Raw genomic sequence first — 18,095 nt, 5'->3', positions numbered from 1 at the left:
AATGATATGAAGAATGCTACATGGGCTGGGCGAGATGGCTCATGCCTGTAATTCCAGCACTTTGGGAGGCTGAGGCAGGAGGATCACTTGAGGTCAGGAGTTTGAGACCAGCCTGGCCATCATGGTGAAACCCCGTCTTTACTAAAAATACAAAAATTAGCTGGGCATGGTGGCAGACACCTGTAATCCCAACTACTCGGGAGGTTGAGGCATGAGAATCACTTGAACCTGGGAGAAGGAGGTTGCAGTGAGCTGAGAGCACACCACTGCACTCCAGCCTGGGCGATAGAGCAAGACTCCATCTCAAAAAAAAAAAAAAAAAAAAAAAAAAAAAAAAAAAAAAAAAGAAAGAAAGAAAGAAGAAAGAAAGAAAGAAAGAAAAAGACCTTTTTCTTGCTACATGGACTTTCAGGTAAGACCAAGCTTCCTATTCCTTCCCCCAGGTTTAGATTTCTTGACCCTGTAAATTAGCTAAGATTTGCTCAGCAGCCACCTTCCCACTAGGGAAACAGCTACCTGCTTCATACCTACTAGCATGGAATAAAAAACAAGCCCACCTCTGGAAGCCTGTCATTGGACCTTGATCCAGGTGTGATTACCCCATAGAATCAGGAACAGAGGAAAAAATATGCCCTTTGCAGGCAGGGCAGTTCTGAAAATGAGAATGCCTACGTCAATGTGGGTTGTTCCCTGCACAGGGTGCCAGCCAAGGAGCAGGTGGGGATTGAAATCCAGCCCATATTTCACTAGCCAAGCTATACTCACTTGTTTGAATCTATGTTACATAAAGATACCATCTGTCCATCAAGCCATGTGGACAGAGGACTGTGTCCACCCAGAGGGAGCCCTTTTGTGTCATCTGTACAAAAGCTCCATGTGAACTCATGGGGCTCTTTTCCCCAAATCTCACCAATCAAATCTTTTCTACTCCCTTGTAGAGGAAGATCATAGATGGAAGTAAGGCCAGAACTTCCCTTCTGAATACTTGCAAAAGAGTCCAAGTTTTATTTTTATGAACTAGGAAAGGAAGGGAAGAGTTCTACCTAAGAGAGATAAGCAGGGAGAAGAGAATTGGCATTAATTGAACATATACTGTATGCCGGGCATTGGAGAGCATGTGATACGGATAAGCCATTTCATATTATTTGACCAACTGTGTTAAGATTGATATCTTCATATGAGCATCCTGAAGATTACATTAAAGAAGACCACACACCCAAAAATGATGACACTTGAATCCAAAGTCCATCGTCTTACTACCACTCTGTGGTACTTTGTACTCTTTCAACAAAAGGTCCTACTAGCAATGACTATTCTTTAAGATTTCTAGAAGCTGAGGAGCATGAAGTTGAACCATACAGACACAAATGTTATCCCACGATCTGCAATGAGAAACACAAGCCAGGCAGAACCAAGTTTTTAGACAGGTGTGTTCCAAAAGTTCACTCCAAGATTAATGCTTAGCAAGTATTTTTTCTAAGTTATAAGTAAAGATTAGTTTTCTGAGTTAGCTCAAAAAATTGTTTTTAGTGTAGCTTGGACCCTTAACCCCTGAGATAGAGCTTCCTTGATTCTGTCTGATCATTGAGTCCCACTGGGTGCCTTTGTGAGCCAGTAAACTCCCAGGTATACTAGCTGTCTAAAAGTGGGAGCTTATAAAGCAAGCAACATAAAATTAAGGGTCTATGTAAAAAGTCCTACAAATACAGCTTTGAAAATCTCTATTGCAGGGTTTCTCAAACTCAGCACTGTTAACATTTTGGGCCAGATAATTCTTGGTTGTAGGGGGCTGTCTAGTACATTATAAGATGTTTAGCAGCCTCCCTGGACTTAACCCATTAAATGTCAGTAACAACCTCTCACCATCACAAGTTATGATAATCAAAAATGCCTCCAGACATTGCCAAATGTCCTGTGTGGGACCAAAATAGCACTCCGTTGAGACTTTGGAGTGCAATGGCTTCTGAGCAATGGCTTGTAACCATTTAGGTATTCCGTAACTCTCGAAGGCTTAAAACCCATGTTCTGTGAATAAATTCACTAATGTGTAAAAAAGCATAACATCTTAAAAAGTAAAACACAATTTTGAGGGTTGTGAGGGCTATTTAAAAATTTTTAAGGATTTAATACCTCTGAACATCTAGACATTTTTAATTTGTAGAAAGATTTAATACTTTTTCTCATATAAAGGATGACTGAAGATTGTTTTTCAATCTCAAATAAAATATAATGTTCCCCAGACAGTGTAAGACATTTTAGATTAAGAATTAATTAAGAATTATGATACTCTTGTTTTCAGGTGGTGATTTAGTATCAACAGCAGGCCTTTTCTTTGGCTATAAACAGAAAAATGTGGGTGTGGACATAATGAAGCAATTGCACAGTTTGAAACAGTGAATAACTCACATCCCTCATAGAGAAAGGGTCATGCTACCTTCACAATGCAGGCCAAGAAAATTCCCATGATCTAAGCCACATAGAAGAGTTTCAGATTCCACAAAATACTTTGAGCCCCTCCTTTATTCTCTCATCCCACTATTCTCTGTTTTTGAATGATCAAAAAGTGAAGTTTCCTTCACTTTTGGGCTAATGCCCAAATGCCCAACTGGGAAAGTTCAACTTCTCTTTTATTTGAAAATTAAAATTCTTTTCTGATGAACTTCAAAATTTCCATCCAAAGATGAATACATAGGTTGTGAGTTGCTCTAACTCTCTAAGTGCCACACAAAACAGACGAAGGAATAGAATTCCAGGACTATGTCTTCCCAGTTCGCTATAGACATTATTATAAATCCTCCAACTGAAAGCCAAATTCCAGGAGCTAGCTGTTACTTAAACTGACTTCTCATCCCCATTTTCTAATACCAACACTTTCAAAAAGAATTGAAAACGTTGTATATAGGCAGGTTATAGTGGCTGAGAGCTGGCATGCTGGCACCCAAAGACTTCGATGCAGAATCTTGGATCTGCCACTTACTAGCTTGTGACCTTGAGACCCTCCACCTCAGCCTCTGTGTGCCTGTTTCCTCTTCTATCCAGTGGGGATAATAAAAGGGTTCATGCCTTAAGGTGGTTATAAGGAATAAGTGAGTTAATATTTGTAAAGTGTATAGATTGGTGTCTAACACATAGTAAGTGCTAAAAAGGTGTCTGTTAAACAAAATTATACAATAAACAGAGCAACACAAGGCCTTTGTCCTATTATTACAATCACGAAATGCTCTAGGGGTAAAATGAGAAAATAGGCTTTTCGTTTTTGCTGCGGGCACCTCCTTCTTCCAGTCCCTTCTTCCTTTTTCTGTGTCCATCTTATGTCTTCTTTCCAGGTTCCTACCAGGGTCTTAGCAGAGAACAACTGGTGATGCTTCAGGTGCCAGTCTAAGTTGCCTTCACAGAGGGCCCTTTGAATTTCCCCTGGAGACTCTGAAACACTAAAACGTCCACAGAACTTAAAGAAGTGAATCTCTATCCCTGCAGCATCAGTGAACAGTTGTATTTTCAGAGAGGGGGACCCTCCAGGCCTGATCTGCACATGCCTCAGGCTGGCCCTGGGGAGAAGAGTAATGCAAATTCATACCTTTAAGCTAAAAAATTAAATTTAAAAAATAAGCAACCTCAAGTTTCTGCATTCCAGCATATGGCAAATGTGGCACTGTCTTGAAATGAGTCATCTTAAGCCCAAGTTAGAAACAGACATAATTTCCAGATGTCAAAAAAAATATTTTTCCCTAAACAGAAAAGCAAGCAAGATGGAGTGCAGTTTTCAAGACTGCTTATTTTACTAGCTGTTAATGTTTACTCACTTCTGATTTTCTCAAGATTATCCCCTTGTAAGCTGTGGCCTAAATGCATTTAAATTGCCTTTGAATATCCCAAGCAATCCTTACTACCATGGAAACAGAACCAAGGATATACAAGATGACTCCTCTAGGGCATAATTTGGTGCTCTAGATAGTTTTGATTGGTTGTTCCCTGCTCTGTCACCTCTTCTCTGAAATGTAATCATGTTGGTTGGATTCATGTTTATTGTCCACAGGAGCACACAGTTCACCAAGTAGTGGAAAATGCCATTCATTCATCAAAGTCCTTCCAGAGAGACAGGGGAGGCATTAGCGAGCAAATCCTTATGTGTCAGAAAACACCGGCAAATTGCTCCAGAAGGATTTGGGCCTTTCCCCAACAGTCTAGGAGGTAACTTGCATCTTTAAAATTTTTATTGGTGTAGGAGAAAGGACTATAGATTGGTGCCCCAAAGAATGCTGCCTAATGCCCTGGCTCTGGGGAATGTAAGTGGGTAATTGTATACTTCTTTATAAATGGTATATGAAATAATAATAATAAGGGACCAAAACAGAAATGTCCAATTCTTGACTTTGTTGTTAAAGCATTTATATAACCTTGATAAAATTACTTAGCTCTGCTTTTTTATGTAAAATGGCCATTTGTAGAGTGGAGTGGAGAAATAGGGCTTGGGTTCAATTTGAGGTCAATGTTTGTAAACTAATGAATCCTTTGGATGAAGGATCTAGGCATAGAGAACAAATAGTATTTCCCTTGCCTATCTCATCAATCCACAATGAAGATGAGAGAAAGATGTCAAGGTCAAGTCTGTTGTTTTTGTTTAAGAAATACCATCTGAGACAAGACTATCTATCGTAGCCACTTGAAGGGATAATGTCCTTATGCTTCCTACAAAACTTGATCCATGTAATGTGCACAAACACAAAACAAACAAATACTTGTGATTTTTGGATTCGTATTTCCTTCTCTTTCTGGAGTAACTTGAAATTATCTGGGCATATGTCAATGCAGGGGAACAGAGACCAGCTGCTTCTTGAAATAAACAATATCACAGCAATGAAAAGATGCAAAGGCCAGAGTAGGACGAACTGAGCCTACCTGACCTTCACTCTGCACAGAAATGATTGTGGCATTTAGATGTCGATAGATGTTGAAAGATTAAAACATTGGCAACCAAGTTGCAGCTCTATAGTACAGAAAAGTTCCTGTATATTTCCAAGAAATACATTAATAAATACATTTACAGATATTTCTAATAGAAAAATTGGCAAAGAAGGTGGACTGATTATGTAAATGAATATAAAATTAGTTCATTAAAAACTTGAGGGGAAATATAATTAGTAATCAGAAAAATGAAAAAAAAACCCTATTTTATAACTGATTCACAAAAACAATCATTTAATGCTGGCAGAGTTATGGAAAGTGAGGCAGACATATGTCATGTTTGTGGCCAACAGCATCTTTTGAACAATGTTCTTATATTTGGAGAAGTTCTTGTGAGTTCTGCCTCTTAAGGAAAAATAACTTATTTTCCCAACCTCCTTTGCAACAGATACATAGACATGTAACCTAGGCTCCACCAATAAAATATAGCCAATCGAGATTTTGTTAGAGAAGAAGGAAAAGAGAGGGTGCAGATGCTGCACAGAATTTATTTTCTGATGGAAATGACAGCAGAGTTCCTGGCATCTGCTAAGTCTGGGCACTTATCTGGGCTGCATCATCCAGCCAGTGCCCAGACTTAGCAGATAAGCTGTAGTGGTATTTCCTGATGACAGCAGCACGGTTTTCTCCAGAGCAGTCCTGGAGAGTGACATGAGCATTCTTCAAGGCTGTGTAGTCTTCCAAGACTTACTCTCTGGACTTCTGGAAGGACCAATTATTTCCTTAGTTTTTGACTAAGGACACTGGTTAAATACAGCATGTTAATTTGTATATCCTGGGTGCAAATATAAATAGGAATGCCACTTTAGTATTGTGTATCAAGTTCCAGAAAAAAATTATCTTGCATTTATTAAGCCTTTTTATAAAAATGTATGCCAAGGAAGTAGCCCAAAAGAAGAAAAATGGCAATGTGAATGGACAATTTAAAATTTCAAAGGATTAGAAACAACCTGCAGGCTCACCAACAGGGTAGGAGTTAGGTCAGTCATGGCATACTCTTGGTAGTCAGTAGAATGCCAGTATTTCTACGTGGTAGGGGCTTGGGGTACACTCTTTTGTAAGACGGAGGACCAGGGACTTAAATCTGCATTTAGATAGAGTAAATGCTCTTTTTACTTAGACGGAATATTTATTTGGAGTTGCTGGTGGGTAACGAAGAATGGGATTGGAGGGCATTAAAACCTGCCCCAACCGTCTCTCTACTGACAAACTATTACATAGTGAATAAAATAACTACTAGGAAGTGTTTGGGTTTTTTTAAGTTTTTAATTTTGGGGGTACATTGTAGGTGTATATTTATAGGTTACTTGAGATATTTTGATACAGGCATGCAATGCTTAATAATCATATCAGGGTAAATGGGGTATCCATCACTTCAAGCGTTTATCCCTTGTGTCACAAACAATCCAGTTATACACTTTAGTTATTTTTAAGTTTATAATTAATTTTTATTGACTATAGTCACCCTGTTTTGATAGCAAATACTAAGCCTTATTCATTCATTCTATTTTTTGTACCTCTTAACCATTTCCACTTTCCCCCTTCTGACATTCCAGTACCCTACCCAGCCTCTGGTAACCATCCTTTTACTGTCTATCTCCATAAGTTCAATTGTTTTCATTTTTAGTTCCTACAAATAAGTGAGAACATGTGAAGTTTGTCTTTCTGTGCCTGGCTCATTTCACTTAACATAATGACCTCTAGCTTCATTCATGTCATTGCAAATGACAGAATCTCATTCTATTTTATGACTGAATAGTACTCCATTGTGTATATGTACCACATTTTCTTTATTTGTTCAACTGTTAATGGACACTTAGGTCCAAATGTTGGCTATTGTGAATAGTGCTGCAATAAACATGGGAGGACAGATATCTCTAATGTACTGATTTCCTTACTTTTGGGTGTATACCTGGCATTGGGATTGCTGGATCATATTGGTAGTTCTATTTTTAGTTTTTTTAGGACCTCCAAACTGTTCTCCACAGTGGTTGTACTAATTTACATTCCCACCAACAATGTACAAGTGTTCCCTTTTCTCTACATCCTCACCGACATTCATTATTGCCTGATATAATGAATAAAAGGCTTTTGGCTTAAAGCCATTTTAATTGGGGTGAGATGATATATCATTGTAGTTTTGATTTGCAAGGAAGTTTTTGTAGGAATATAGAAAAATATTCATATCTTGTTAAAGGAATAGCACAAAACACAAAATTATATCTATGATGTGACCCCTACTGTTACGTAAAAAAAATTGAAACAGTTTTCTGCCAAGGTTTTTCGATGCAATGAATATTTTTGTGCTTTGCAAAATTATTGTAAGTGTTCAAAATTGTATCTTCTCTTTGGCAATGTCTCACTGATGTTATGGTTTTATGGCTACCTCTCAGTGAGGATGCCTTTGACACCTACTGTCTTTCAGCAGAGTTAGACTCAATCTGAGCCTTAGGTAATATGGCTTCTTTAGGCATTCATGGATCCACAGGGCCAAAGGGAAGAGAAATCACTATGTAAAATCTCAAGCCACATAGGCGTTTCCACCAGAATTGTAAACATGCACCTGCTCACATGGGGAATGGGGGACTGCTGGAGGGGGAGCAAATTGGCAAACCTCTTAGGCATTCTCTAATAAAGTTGGAGCTATCCATACCTTATGACCCAGAAATGCCACTCCTAGATATTTATCCTGGAGAAACTATTGGCACAATGCATCAGTAAGTATGCCCAAGAATGTTTATAACAGCACTATTCCTAGTCAACAAAAACTTAAAACAACCTAAATGTTTGTCATTAGTAGAATGAATAAAAATGGGTAAATATATAGTGTAATCACGTAATGCTATACAAAAATGAGTGTAAACTACACTTAGACTCAACTAAATGGAGGAGGCTCAGAAATATAATGATGAATGAAGGCAGCAAGATATATGGTATGATTACATTTGTAAAAAGTTTAAAAACAGGCAAAATTAAGCTACGCTATTAAGGTATGAATATAAAATTGGTAAAACTATAAAGTAGGAAAATGATGATCATAAATGTCAACATAGTGGGTACCTCTGAGGAGGGAAAGAAAGAGGGAGCTGTGTTTGGAAAGGGGCACACTGGGACTTCTGGCCTGGCAATATTCTTTCTTGATTAGACAAGGTTGCTTGTTTGTTTGTTTTTTCACATGTTTGTCATTTTGCATTAAACAGTGGGACAGTTGTATTTTATACGTTTTTATGTGTATATTATAGTTTTGTTGTTGTTGTTGAGACAGAGTCTCGCTCTGTCACCCAGGCTGGAGTGCAATGGCGCTATCTCAGCTCACTGCAACTTCCACCTCCTGGGTTCAAGCAATTCTCCTGCCTCAGCCTCCCGAGCAGCTGGGATTACAGACGAATGCCACCATGCCTGGCTAATTTTTATATTTTTAGTTGAGAAGGGGTTTCACCATGTTGGCCAGGCAGGTCTCAAACTCCTGACCTCAGGTGATCCACCTGCCTAAGCTTCCCAAAGTGATGGGATTACAGGTGTGAGCCACCGCGCCCAGCCTACAGTTTATTTTTTAAAAATAAAAAAAGGAGACTCTAACAAAAAGGTCTGTATGTCAGGAGTTAGGCAGTGGAGAAATCACATTTCTAGAAACAAAAACCCTCTTCAGGTCACTGAAGTGGGAGTTGAAGAAGTTAGTTTAAGATCTTGATTAATAAAGCAGAGCCACCTCGGGGATTTGGTTATCAATGAGAAGAAGGGTTCAGAAGCACTACTTAATGAATAAACATGATCTTTTGAATTCTTCCATGGGAAGTCTAGATCACCAGGAATTGTGCCTTTGAAAGGCTCCAGGGCCGTGGAAAGGAGAGCTCTGTGGGTTGTGGAGGCTGATGCATGGGAAGGAGTCCTCACTTAGTTTATTCCTGTATCCTCTCCGGCTTCTGCCTCTTCATCTCATGCAGTGTTGACTGACAAACTCAAGAGGGAGGCATGGACCTGCCAATAGAGAAGTCAAGGTTACAGTTTTTAGATCCATATTAGGGTTATCCATCCCTGTCATAAAGTCATGAACACAGGGGTGTTTATTAACTGGCCAATCCACACTGGGCATGGTGGCCCATGAGAGGGCTCTGAAATGAAGGGGAAAAGCATTTCAGGGACTGTCAGACTGAAAGCATGACTCCAACAATCTTAAACGGAACCCAGAATAGCATAGTAGTGAAGAGTGGAGAGTACTTACTACATTGTACTATGGCCAGTGAGGTCACCTGACTCACTCTCCTGCTTATAAACTGCTGCCCAGGAAAGTTTCAAGCTAAGTCTTATCAAGCCCTCTTCAAACTGACATGGATAGCAAAATACCTAGCAATTGTTCAGTTGATTGATCAACCTGGGCAGTCCGCCCCATACTAAACATTTTACCAAGAACCAAAAGATTGTACTGATTACCTGTGAATTTGAAATCTATCATTTACAGCTCAAGACCTGAGGATTCTCACTGGTTTAAGTTTAGTGTTGTGTTCCTGGCACACTATTAAACTGGAAACTTGGAAAGAAACAAAAGAGATTACTTGGTGCTCTTGCAATGTAGTGCTGAGCTTAACTTTGTATTGACTTGGTTATTTTACAACTCTGTGGGGGTAGAAGTGAACTTTAAAGTTCTCATCTAGTAGAGATGCAGATAATTTCTTTCTGATAGAAGAGATAACCACAAACGTTATAGTTATGGCCCTACTGGACATTAACCAGTTTTGTATATAACCGAGCAATCTTATGCTAGCACTGTCAAAGACACCTAGTTTCTCAAATGCTCTTTACATGGATTTGAAACTCAACTTGACATCCATAGGCTAAGAAAAGTCTTTCCTTTGTGAAAGACTATGTGAATAACAAAGAATATGAAGAAGATAAACAGACAAGCTACAGACTGTGAGAAAAATATTTGCAAACTACATATGTAACGAATTAAAACTCAAAACCTAATACTAAAAAAGATAAACAAACAATTCAATTAGAACATGGACCAAAAGCGTGAACAGACACTTCTCTGAAGATGGAAGATAAGCCCATGAAAAGATGTTGAACGTCACTAGCTATCAGGGAAATTAAAATTAAAACCACAGTGAGTAATCACTCTATACCTAACAGAAGGGGAAAATTAAAAAAAAAAAAAAGGTAACAGTACCAAAATGAAGATAACTGAATCACTCATACATTGTTGGTGGGACTATAAAATGGTACAGCCACTTTGGAAAATACTTTGGTAGTTTCTCTAGAAGCAAAACACACAAATACTCATATGATCCAGGAACTGTACTCTTGGGCATTTATACCAGAGAAATGAACTTATACCCACACCGAATGCTGCACATAAATGTTCATATCAACTTTATTCATAATAGCCAAAACCGGCAACAGTCCAGAGGACTTTCAATGGACGAATGGTTAAATAAACTGTGACATATCTATACCATGAAATACTACTTAGCAACCAAAAGAAAGAAACTATTGATATGTACAATAATGTGGATGAATCTCCAGAGAATTATGATGAGTGGGGAAAAAGTCAGTCCTAAAGAGTTACATACTATATGATTCTACTGTATTTCTTTAACAACAGTTCAATGTTAACATTTAACATATTTTAACATTTTGAGCATTTAATAGTCCTTTATTTAACATTCAATATTTAAAATTATTTAACAAATTTAAGCACATATTTAACATAAAATTTCAGAAGTGGAGAACAGGCTAGTGGTTTCCTGAGTTAAGAACCAAAGTTGGAAAGTGGGACAAGAGAGAGGAGAGAGGCAGAGTAAGATGGTCAGATAGAACCTTCCAGTAATCATCCCCCCAGCAGGAACATCAAATTGAATAACTATCCACAGAAGAAAGCACCTTCATAAGGACCAAAAATCAAGTCAATAATTACAGTACCTAGTTTTAACACCATATCAAGGAAAGAGGCACTGAAGAGGGCGTGAAAGACAGCCTTAAATTATCAATACCACCCCTCCCCAATCCTCAGCAGCGGCTACATAGCGCTGAGAGAGAATCTGTGCATTTGGGGGAGGGAGCACAAAGTGATTGTGGGATTTTGCATTTGAACTCAGTGCTGCTCTGTCACAGAGGAAAGCAACATGAGGCAGAATTCACCTGGAGCCCATGCAGAGAGCGTTCAAACCAGCCTTAGCCAGAGGAGAGTCGCCCATCCGAACAGTTGGAATTTGAGTTCCAGCAAGCTCTGCCAGCATGGATTAAAGTGCTCTGGGGTCCTAAATAAACTTGAAAGGCCATCTATGTCTACAATTTCTGAGCAAGTCCTGTTGCTGTGCTGGGCTTGAAATCAGTTCTCTGGAGGTGCATATAACCTAGTGAGACAGCCGCCAGGGTGGCCAAGGGAGTGCTCACACCACCCTTCCCCCAACCCCAGGCACTGCAACTTGCAAATCCAGGAGAGACTACTTCCTTCTGTGTGAGAAGAAGGAGTAAAGAAGACTTGGTCTTGCAACTTGGATACCAGCTCAGGCACAGAAGAATAGGGCACCAGAAGGAGTCTTGGTGCCTCCATTGCAGGCTCTGGCTCTTGGATGACAATTCTAGACACATTCTGGGCCAAAAGAAATCTGCTATTTTGAAGAGAAGGACCCAGTTCTGGCAGGATGCGTCACCTGCTAACTAAAGAGCCCTTGGGCCCTGAGTAATCAGCAGTGGTACCCAGGCAGTTCTCACCGTAGGCCTTGGGTGAGACTCAGAGCTGTGCTGGCTTCAAGTGTGACCCATCACATTCCCATGTGTGGTGGTCACAGGGACAGACTCATTCTGCCTGAGAAAAGGAGAGGAAATAACAAAGGGGACTTTGTCTAGCAGCTTGGGTACCAGCTTGACCACATTGGACTACAGCACCAAGCAGGCTCCTGGGGTCCCAGATTCTAGGCCTTGGCTCCTGGACAGCATTTCTGCACCTGCCCTGGTAAGAGACCCAGGCCTGGCAGCATTCATCACAAGCTGACCACAGAGCCCTTGGACCTTGAGTGAATATTGATGATAGTCAGGCAGTATTCGCCACAGGCTCCTTCTGGTTGAAGAAAGAAGAAGAAGGATTGTGAAAGACTTTGTCTTCTGGCTTAAATGACAGTTTGGCTGCAGTAAGATAAAGCAGCAAGTAAATTTCAAGGCTCCTGGCTCCATGCCATGGCTCCTAGATGGCATTTCTCAGCCCACTCTAGGCTAGAGGGTGGGAGCTCACTGACCTGAAAGCAAGGACACATACCTAGCTGGACTCACCACCTGCTGACTGAAGAGCTCTTAAGCCTTGAGTGAACATCGGCAGCAGCCAGGCAGTGGTTGCTGCCGGTGTTGAGTAAGACCCAGTGCTGTGCTGGCTTCAGGTCTGACCCAACATGCCCCCAGTGGCAGTGGTCACGGAGGGGCTTGTGTCACCCCTCTCCCAGCTCCAGGAAGCTCAGCACAGACACAGAGAGAGACTCAATTTGTTTGGGGGAAAGTAAGGGAAAAGAGCAAGAGTCTCTGCCTAGTAATCTGGGGAATTCTCTCAGATCTAACCCAAGACCACCAAGGCAGTACCTCTATAACATTGCAAGAGTCACAACTTTACTGGGCTTGGCGGGGGCCCCTAATGCAGATACAATTGCAGTGACCAAAGACTTACATCACAGTAGTCAATTCTCTTTGAATACTTGGAGAACCTTTCCAAGAAGAATAGGTACAAACAAGCCAAGACTGTGAAAACTACAATAAATGCCTAACTTTTCAATGCCCAGACATTGACAAACATCAAGAAGCATAAAAACCATCCAGGAAGACATGACCTCACCAGATGAACTAAATAAGGCACCAATGACCAATCCTAGAGTAACAGAGATATGTGATCTTTCAGATAGAGAATTCAATATAGCTGTTTTGAGGGAGCTAAAAAAATTCAAAATAACACAGAGAAGGAATTCAGAATCCTATCACATACATTTAACAAAGACATTGAAATAAAATGTAAAAGTCAAGCAGAAATTCTGGGGCTAAAAAATGCAATTGACGTATTAAAGAATGCATCAGAGTCTCTCAACAGAATTGATCAAACTGAAGAAACCATTAGTGAACTCGAAGATGGGGTACTTGAAAATACATAGTTAGGCCAGGCACAGTGGCTCATGCCTGTAATCCCAACACTTTGGGAGGCCAAGGCAAGAATATTGCTTGAGGTCAGAAGTTCGAGATCAGCCTGGGCAGCATAGTGAGACCCCACTTTTACAAAAATATTTTAAAATTATCTGAGTATTGCAGCACATGCTCATAGTTCTAGCTACTTGGGAGGCTGAAGTGGGAGGATCATTAGGGTCTAGGAGTTTGAGGTTACAGTGAGCTATGATTGTGCCATTGCTCTCTATCCTAGGTGGCAGAGCAAGACCTCATCTCAAAAATAAGTTTAAAGAGAAAAAAAAAGAAGCAAAATACACAGTCAGAGGAGACAAAAGAAAAAGGAATAACAGAGAATGAAGCATGTTTGTGAGAGCTAGAAAATAGCCTCAAAAGGGCAAATCTAAGAGTTATTGGTTGGCAAGGGGAGGTAGAGAGAGAGATAGGGGTAGAAAGTTCATACAAAAGGATAGTAACAGAGAACTTTCCAAACCTAGGGAAATATATCAATATTCAAGTACAACAATGTTATAGAATACCAAAAAGATTTGATCCAAATAAGATTACCTCAAGACATTTAATAATCAAACTCCCAAAAGCCAACAATAAAGAAAGAATCCCAAAAGCAGCAAGAGAAAAGAAACAATAACATACAAAGGAGCTCCAATAGGTGTGACAGCAGCCTTCTCAGTGGGAACCTTATAGGCCAGGAGAGAATGGCACGGTATGACAAATTTAAAGTTCTCAAGGGAAAAATATTTTATCTTAGAATAGTGTATCCAGTAAAAGTATTCTTTGAACATGAAGGAGAAATAAAGACTTTCTGAGACAAGCAAAAGCTGAGGGATTTCATGAACACCAGACCTATCCTATAAGAAATGCTAACAGTTCTTCAATCTGAAAGAAAAGGATGTTAACCATTTGCTTGGTAGATCTTCCTCCATCCCTTTATTTTGAGCCTATGTGTGTCTCTGCATGTGAGATGGGTCTCCTGAATACAGCAAACAAAAAAAGCAGAGGTTGCAATCCTAGTCTCTGATAAAACAGACTTTAAACCACCAAATATCAAAAGAGAAAAAGAAGGCCATTATATAATGGTAAAGGGATCAATTCATCAGAAAGAGCTAACTATCCTAAATATATATGCACCTAATACAAGAGCACCCAGATTCATAAAGCAAGTCCTTAGAGACTTACAAAGAGACTTAGACTCCCATACAATAATAATGGGAGACTTTAACACCCACTATCAACATTAGATCAACGAGACAGAAAGTTAACAAAGATATCCAGGAATTGAACTCAACTCTGCACCAAGCAGATGACCTAATAGACATCTACAGAACTTTCCACCCCAAATCAACAGAATATACATTCTTCTCAGCACCTTATCGCACTTATTCCAAAATTGACCACATAGTTGGAAGTAAAGCACTCCTCAGCAAATGTAAAACAACAGAAATTACAACAGACTCTCTCTCAGACCACAGTGCAATCAAACTAGAACTCAGGACTAAGAAACTCAAAACCACTCAACTACATGGAAACTGAACAACCTGCTCCTGAATGACTACTGGGTACATAACGAAATGAAGGCAGAAATAAAGATGTTCTTTGAAACCAATGAGAAGAAAGATACAACATACCAGAATCTCTGGGACACATTTAAAGCAGTGTGTAGAGGGAAATTTATAACATTAAATGCCCACAAGAGAAAGCAGGAAAGATCTAAAATTGACACCCTAACATCACAATTAAAAGAACTGGAGAAGCAAGAGCAAACACATTCAAAAGCTAGCAGAAGGCAAGAAATAAATAAGATCAGAGCAGAATTGAAGAAGATAGAGACACAAAAAACCCTCCAAAAAATCAATGAATCGAGGAGCTGGTTTTTGGAAAAGATCAACAAAATTGATAGACTGCTAGCAAGACTAATAAAGAAGAAAAGAGAGAAGAATCAAATAGACGCAATAAAAAATGATAAAGGGGATATCACCACCTACCCCACAGAAATGCAAACTACCATCAGAGAATACTATAAACACTTCTATGCAAATAAACTAGAAAACATAGAAGAAATGGATAATTTCCTGGACACTTACACTCTCCCAAGACTAAAGCAGGAAGAAGTTGAATCCCTGAATAGACCAATAGCAGGCTCTGAAATTGAGGCAATAATTAATAGCCTACCAAACAAAAAAGGTCCAGGATCAGACGAATTCACAGCCAAATTCTACCAGAGGTACAAGGGGGAGCTGGTACCATTCCTTCTGAAACTATTCCAGTCAATAGAAAAAGAGGGAATCCTCCCTAACTCATTCCATGAGGCCAACATCATCCTGATACCAAAGCCTGGCAGAGACACAACAAAAAAAGAGAATTTTAGACCAATATCCCTGATGAACATTGATGCAAAAATCCTCAATAAAATACTGGCAAAGCAAATCCAGCAGCACTTCAAAAAGCTTCTCCACCACGATCAAGTGGGCTTCATCCCTGGGATGCAAGGCTGGTTCAATATACACAAATCAATAAACGTAATCCAGCATATAAACAGAACCAAAGACAAAAACCACATGATTATCCCAATAGATGCAGAAAAGGCCTTTGACAAAATTCAACAGCCCTTCATGCTAAAAACTGTCAATAAACTAGGTATTGATGGGACATATCTCAAAATAATAAGAGCTATTTATGACAAACCCACAGCCAATATCATACTGAATGGGCAAAAACTGGAAGCATTCCCTTTGAAAACTGTCACAAGACAGGGATGCCCTCTCTCACCACACCTATTCAACATAGTCTTGGAAGTTCTGGCTAGGGCAATCAGGCAAGAGAAAGAAATCAAGGGTATTCAGTTAGGAAAAGAAGAAGTCAAATTGTCCCTGTTTGCAGATGACATGATTGTATATTTAGAAAACCCCACTGTCTCAGCCGAAAATCTCCTTAAGCTGATAAGCAACTTCAGCAAAGTCTCAGGATACAAAATCAATGTGCAAAAACCATACGCATTCTTATACACCAGTAACAGACAAACAGAGAGCCAAATCATGAATGAACTCCCATTCACAACAGCTTCAAAGAGAATAAAATACCTAGGAATCCAACTTACAAGGGATGTAAAGAACCTCTTCAAGGAGAACTACAAACCACTGCTCAGTGAAATAAAAGAAGACACAAACAAATGGAAGAACATTCCATGCTCATGGATAGGAAGAATCAATATTGTGAAAATGGCCGTACTGCCCAAGGTAATTTATAGATTCAATGCCATCCCCATTAAGCTACTAATGACTTTTTTTCACAGAATTGGAAAAAACTACTTTAAAGTTCATATGGAACCAAAAAAGACCCCGCATTGTCAAGACAATCCTAAGCCAAAAGAACAGAGCTGGAGTCATCATGCTACCTGACTTCAAACTATACTACAAGGCTACAGTAACCAAAACAGCATGGTACGGGTACCGAAACAGAGATATAGACCAATGGAACAGAACAGAGCCCTCAGAAATAATACCACACATCTACAGCCATTTGATCTTTGACAAACCTGACAAAAATAAGAAATGGGGAAAGGATTCCCTATTTAATAAATGGTGCTGGGAAAATTGGCTAGCCATAAGTAGAAAGCTGAAACTGGATCCTTTCTTTACTCCTTATACAAAAATTAATTCAAGATGGATTAGAGACTCAAATGTTAGACCTAAAACCATAAAAACCCTAGAAGAAAACCTAGGTAATACCATTCAGGACATAGGTATGGGCAAAGACTTCATGTCTAAAACACTAAAAGCAATGGCAACAAAAGTCAAAATTGATAAATGGGATTTAATTAAACTAAAGAGCTTCTGCACAGCAAAAGAAATTACAGAATGGGAGAAAGTTTTTGCAATCTACTCATCTGACAAAGGGCTAATATCCAGGACCTACAAAGAACTCAAACAAAGTTACAAGAAAAAAAACAAACAACCCTGTCAAAAAATGGTCAAAGGATATGAACAGACACTTCTCAAAAGAAGACTTTCATACAGCCAACAGATACATTAAAAAATGCTCATCATCACTTGCCATTAGAGAAATGCAAATCAAAACCACAATGAGATACCACCTCACACCAGTTAGAATGGCAATCATTAAAAAATCAGGAAACAACAGGTGCCAGAGAGGATGTGGAGAAATAGGAACACTTTTACACCATTGTTGGGACTGTAAACTAGTTCAACCATTGTGGAAAACAGTGTGGTGATTCCTCAAGGATCTAGAACTAGAAATACCATTTGACCCAGCCATCCCATTACTGGGGATATACCCAAAGGATTATAAGTCATGCTGCTATAAAGACACATGCACACGTATGTTTACTGCGGCACTATTCACAATAGCAAAGACTTGCAATCAACCCAAATGGCCGTCAGTGACAAACTGGATTAAGAAAAGGTGGCACATATACACCATGGAATACTTTGCAGCCATAAAAAAGGATGAGTTCATGTCCTTTGTAGGGACATGGATGCAACTGGAAACCATCATTCTCAGCAAACTATCGCAAGGACACAACACCAAACACCACGTGTTCTCACTCATCGGTGGGAATTGAACAATGAGATCACTTGGACACAGGAAGGGGATCATCACACCAGGTCCTATTGTGGGGAGGGGGTAGGGGGGAGGGATAGCGTTAGGAGATATACCTAATGTAAATGACGAGTTAATGGGTGCAGCACACCAACATGGCACATGTATACATGTGTAACAAACCTGCATGTTGTCCACATGTACCCTAGAACTTAAAGTATAATAATTAAAAAAAAAAAAGAAAAGAAAAGGATGTTAATGAGCAATAAGAAATCATCTGGGCCGGGCATGGTGGCTTACACTTGTAATCCCAGCACTTTGGGAGGCCAAGGTGGGAGGATCACCTGATGGTGGGAGTTCGCAACCAGACTGGCCAACATAGTGAAATCCTGCCTCTACTAAAAATACAAAAATTA

General features: G+C 39.6%; 1 long non-coding RNA gene across 1 annotated transcript in view; it reads right to left on the bottom strand.

Annotated features, from left to right (window-relative positions):
• Positions 1-5,534: 5,534 nt before the first annotated feature.
• Positions 5,535-18,095, bottom strand: part of LOC117071163 — a 31,031-nt gene continuing 18,470 nt past the window's right edge. The window contains exons 2-3 of the long non-coding RNA XR_004432171.1: positions 8,772-8,943; positions 5,535-5,667 (exon numbers count right to left, since the gene is read on the bottom strand). This is a non-coding gene — a long non-coding RNA (uncharacterized LOC117071163). The remainder of the gene's footprint in view (positions 5,668-8,771; positions 8,944-18,095) is intronic.

Source organism: Trachypithecus francoisi, unplaced genomic scaffold (genome assembly GCF_009764315.1).
Source record: "Trachypithecus francoisi isolate TF-2019V2 unplaced genomic scaffold, Tfra_2.0 Lachesis_group3, whole genome shotgun sequence".
In the NCBI taxonomy this organism is placed as follows: Eukaryota; Metazoa; Chordata; class Mammalia; order Primates; family Cercopithecidae; genus Trachypithecus; species Trachypithecus francoisi.
Note: the sequence above shows the minus strand (reverse complement) of the source record. Positions and strands in the feature narration are given on the sequence as shown.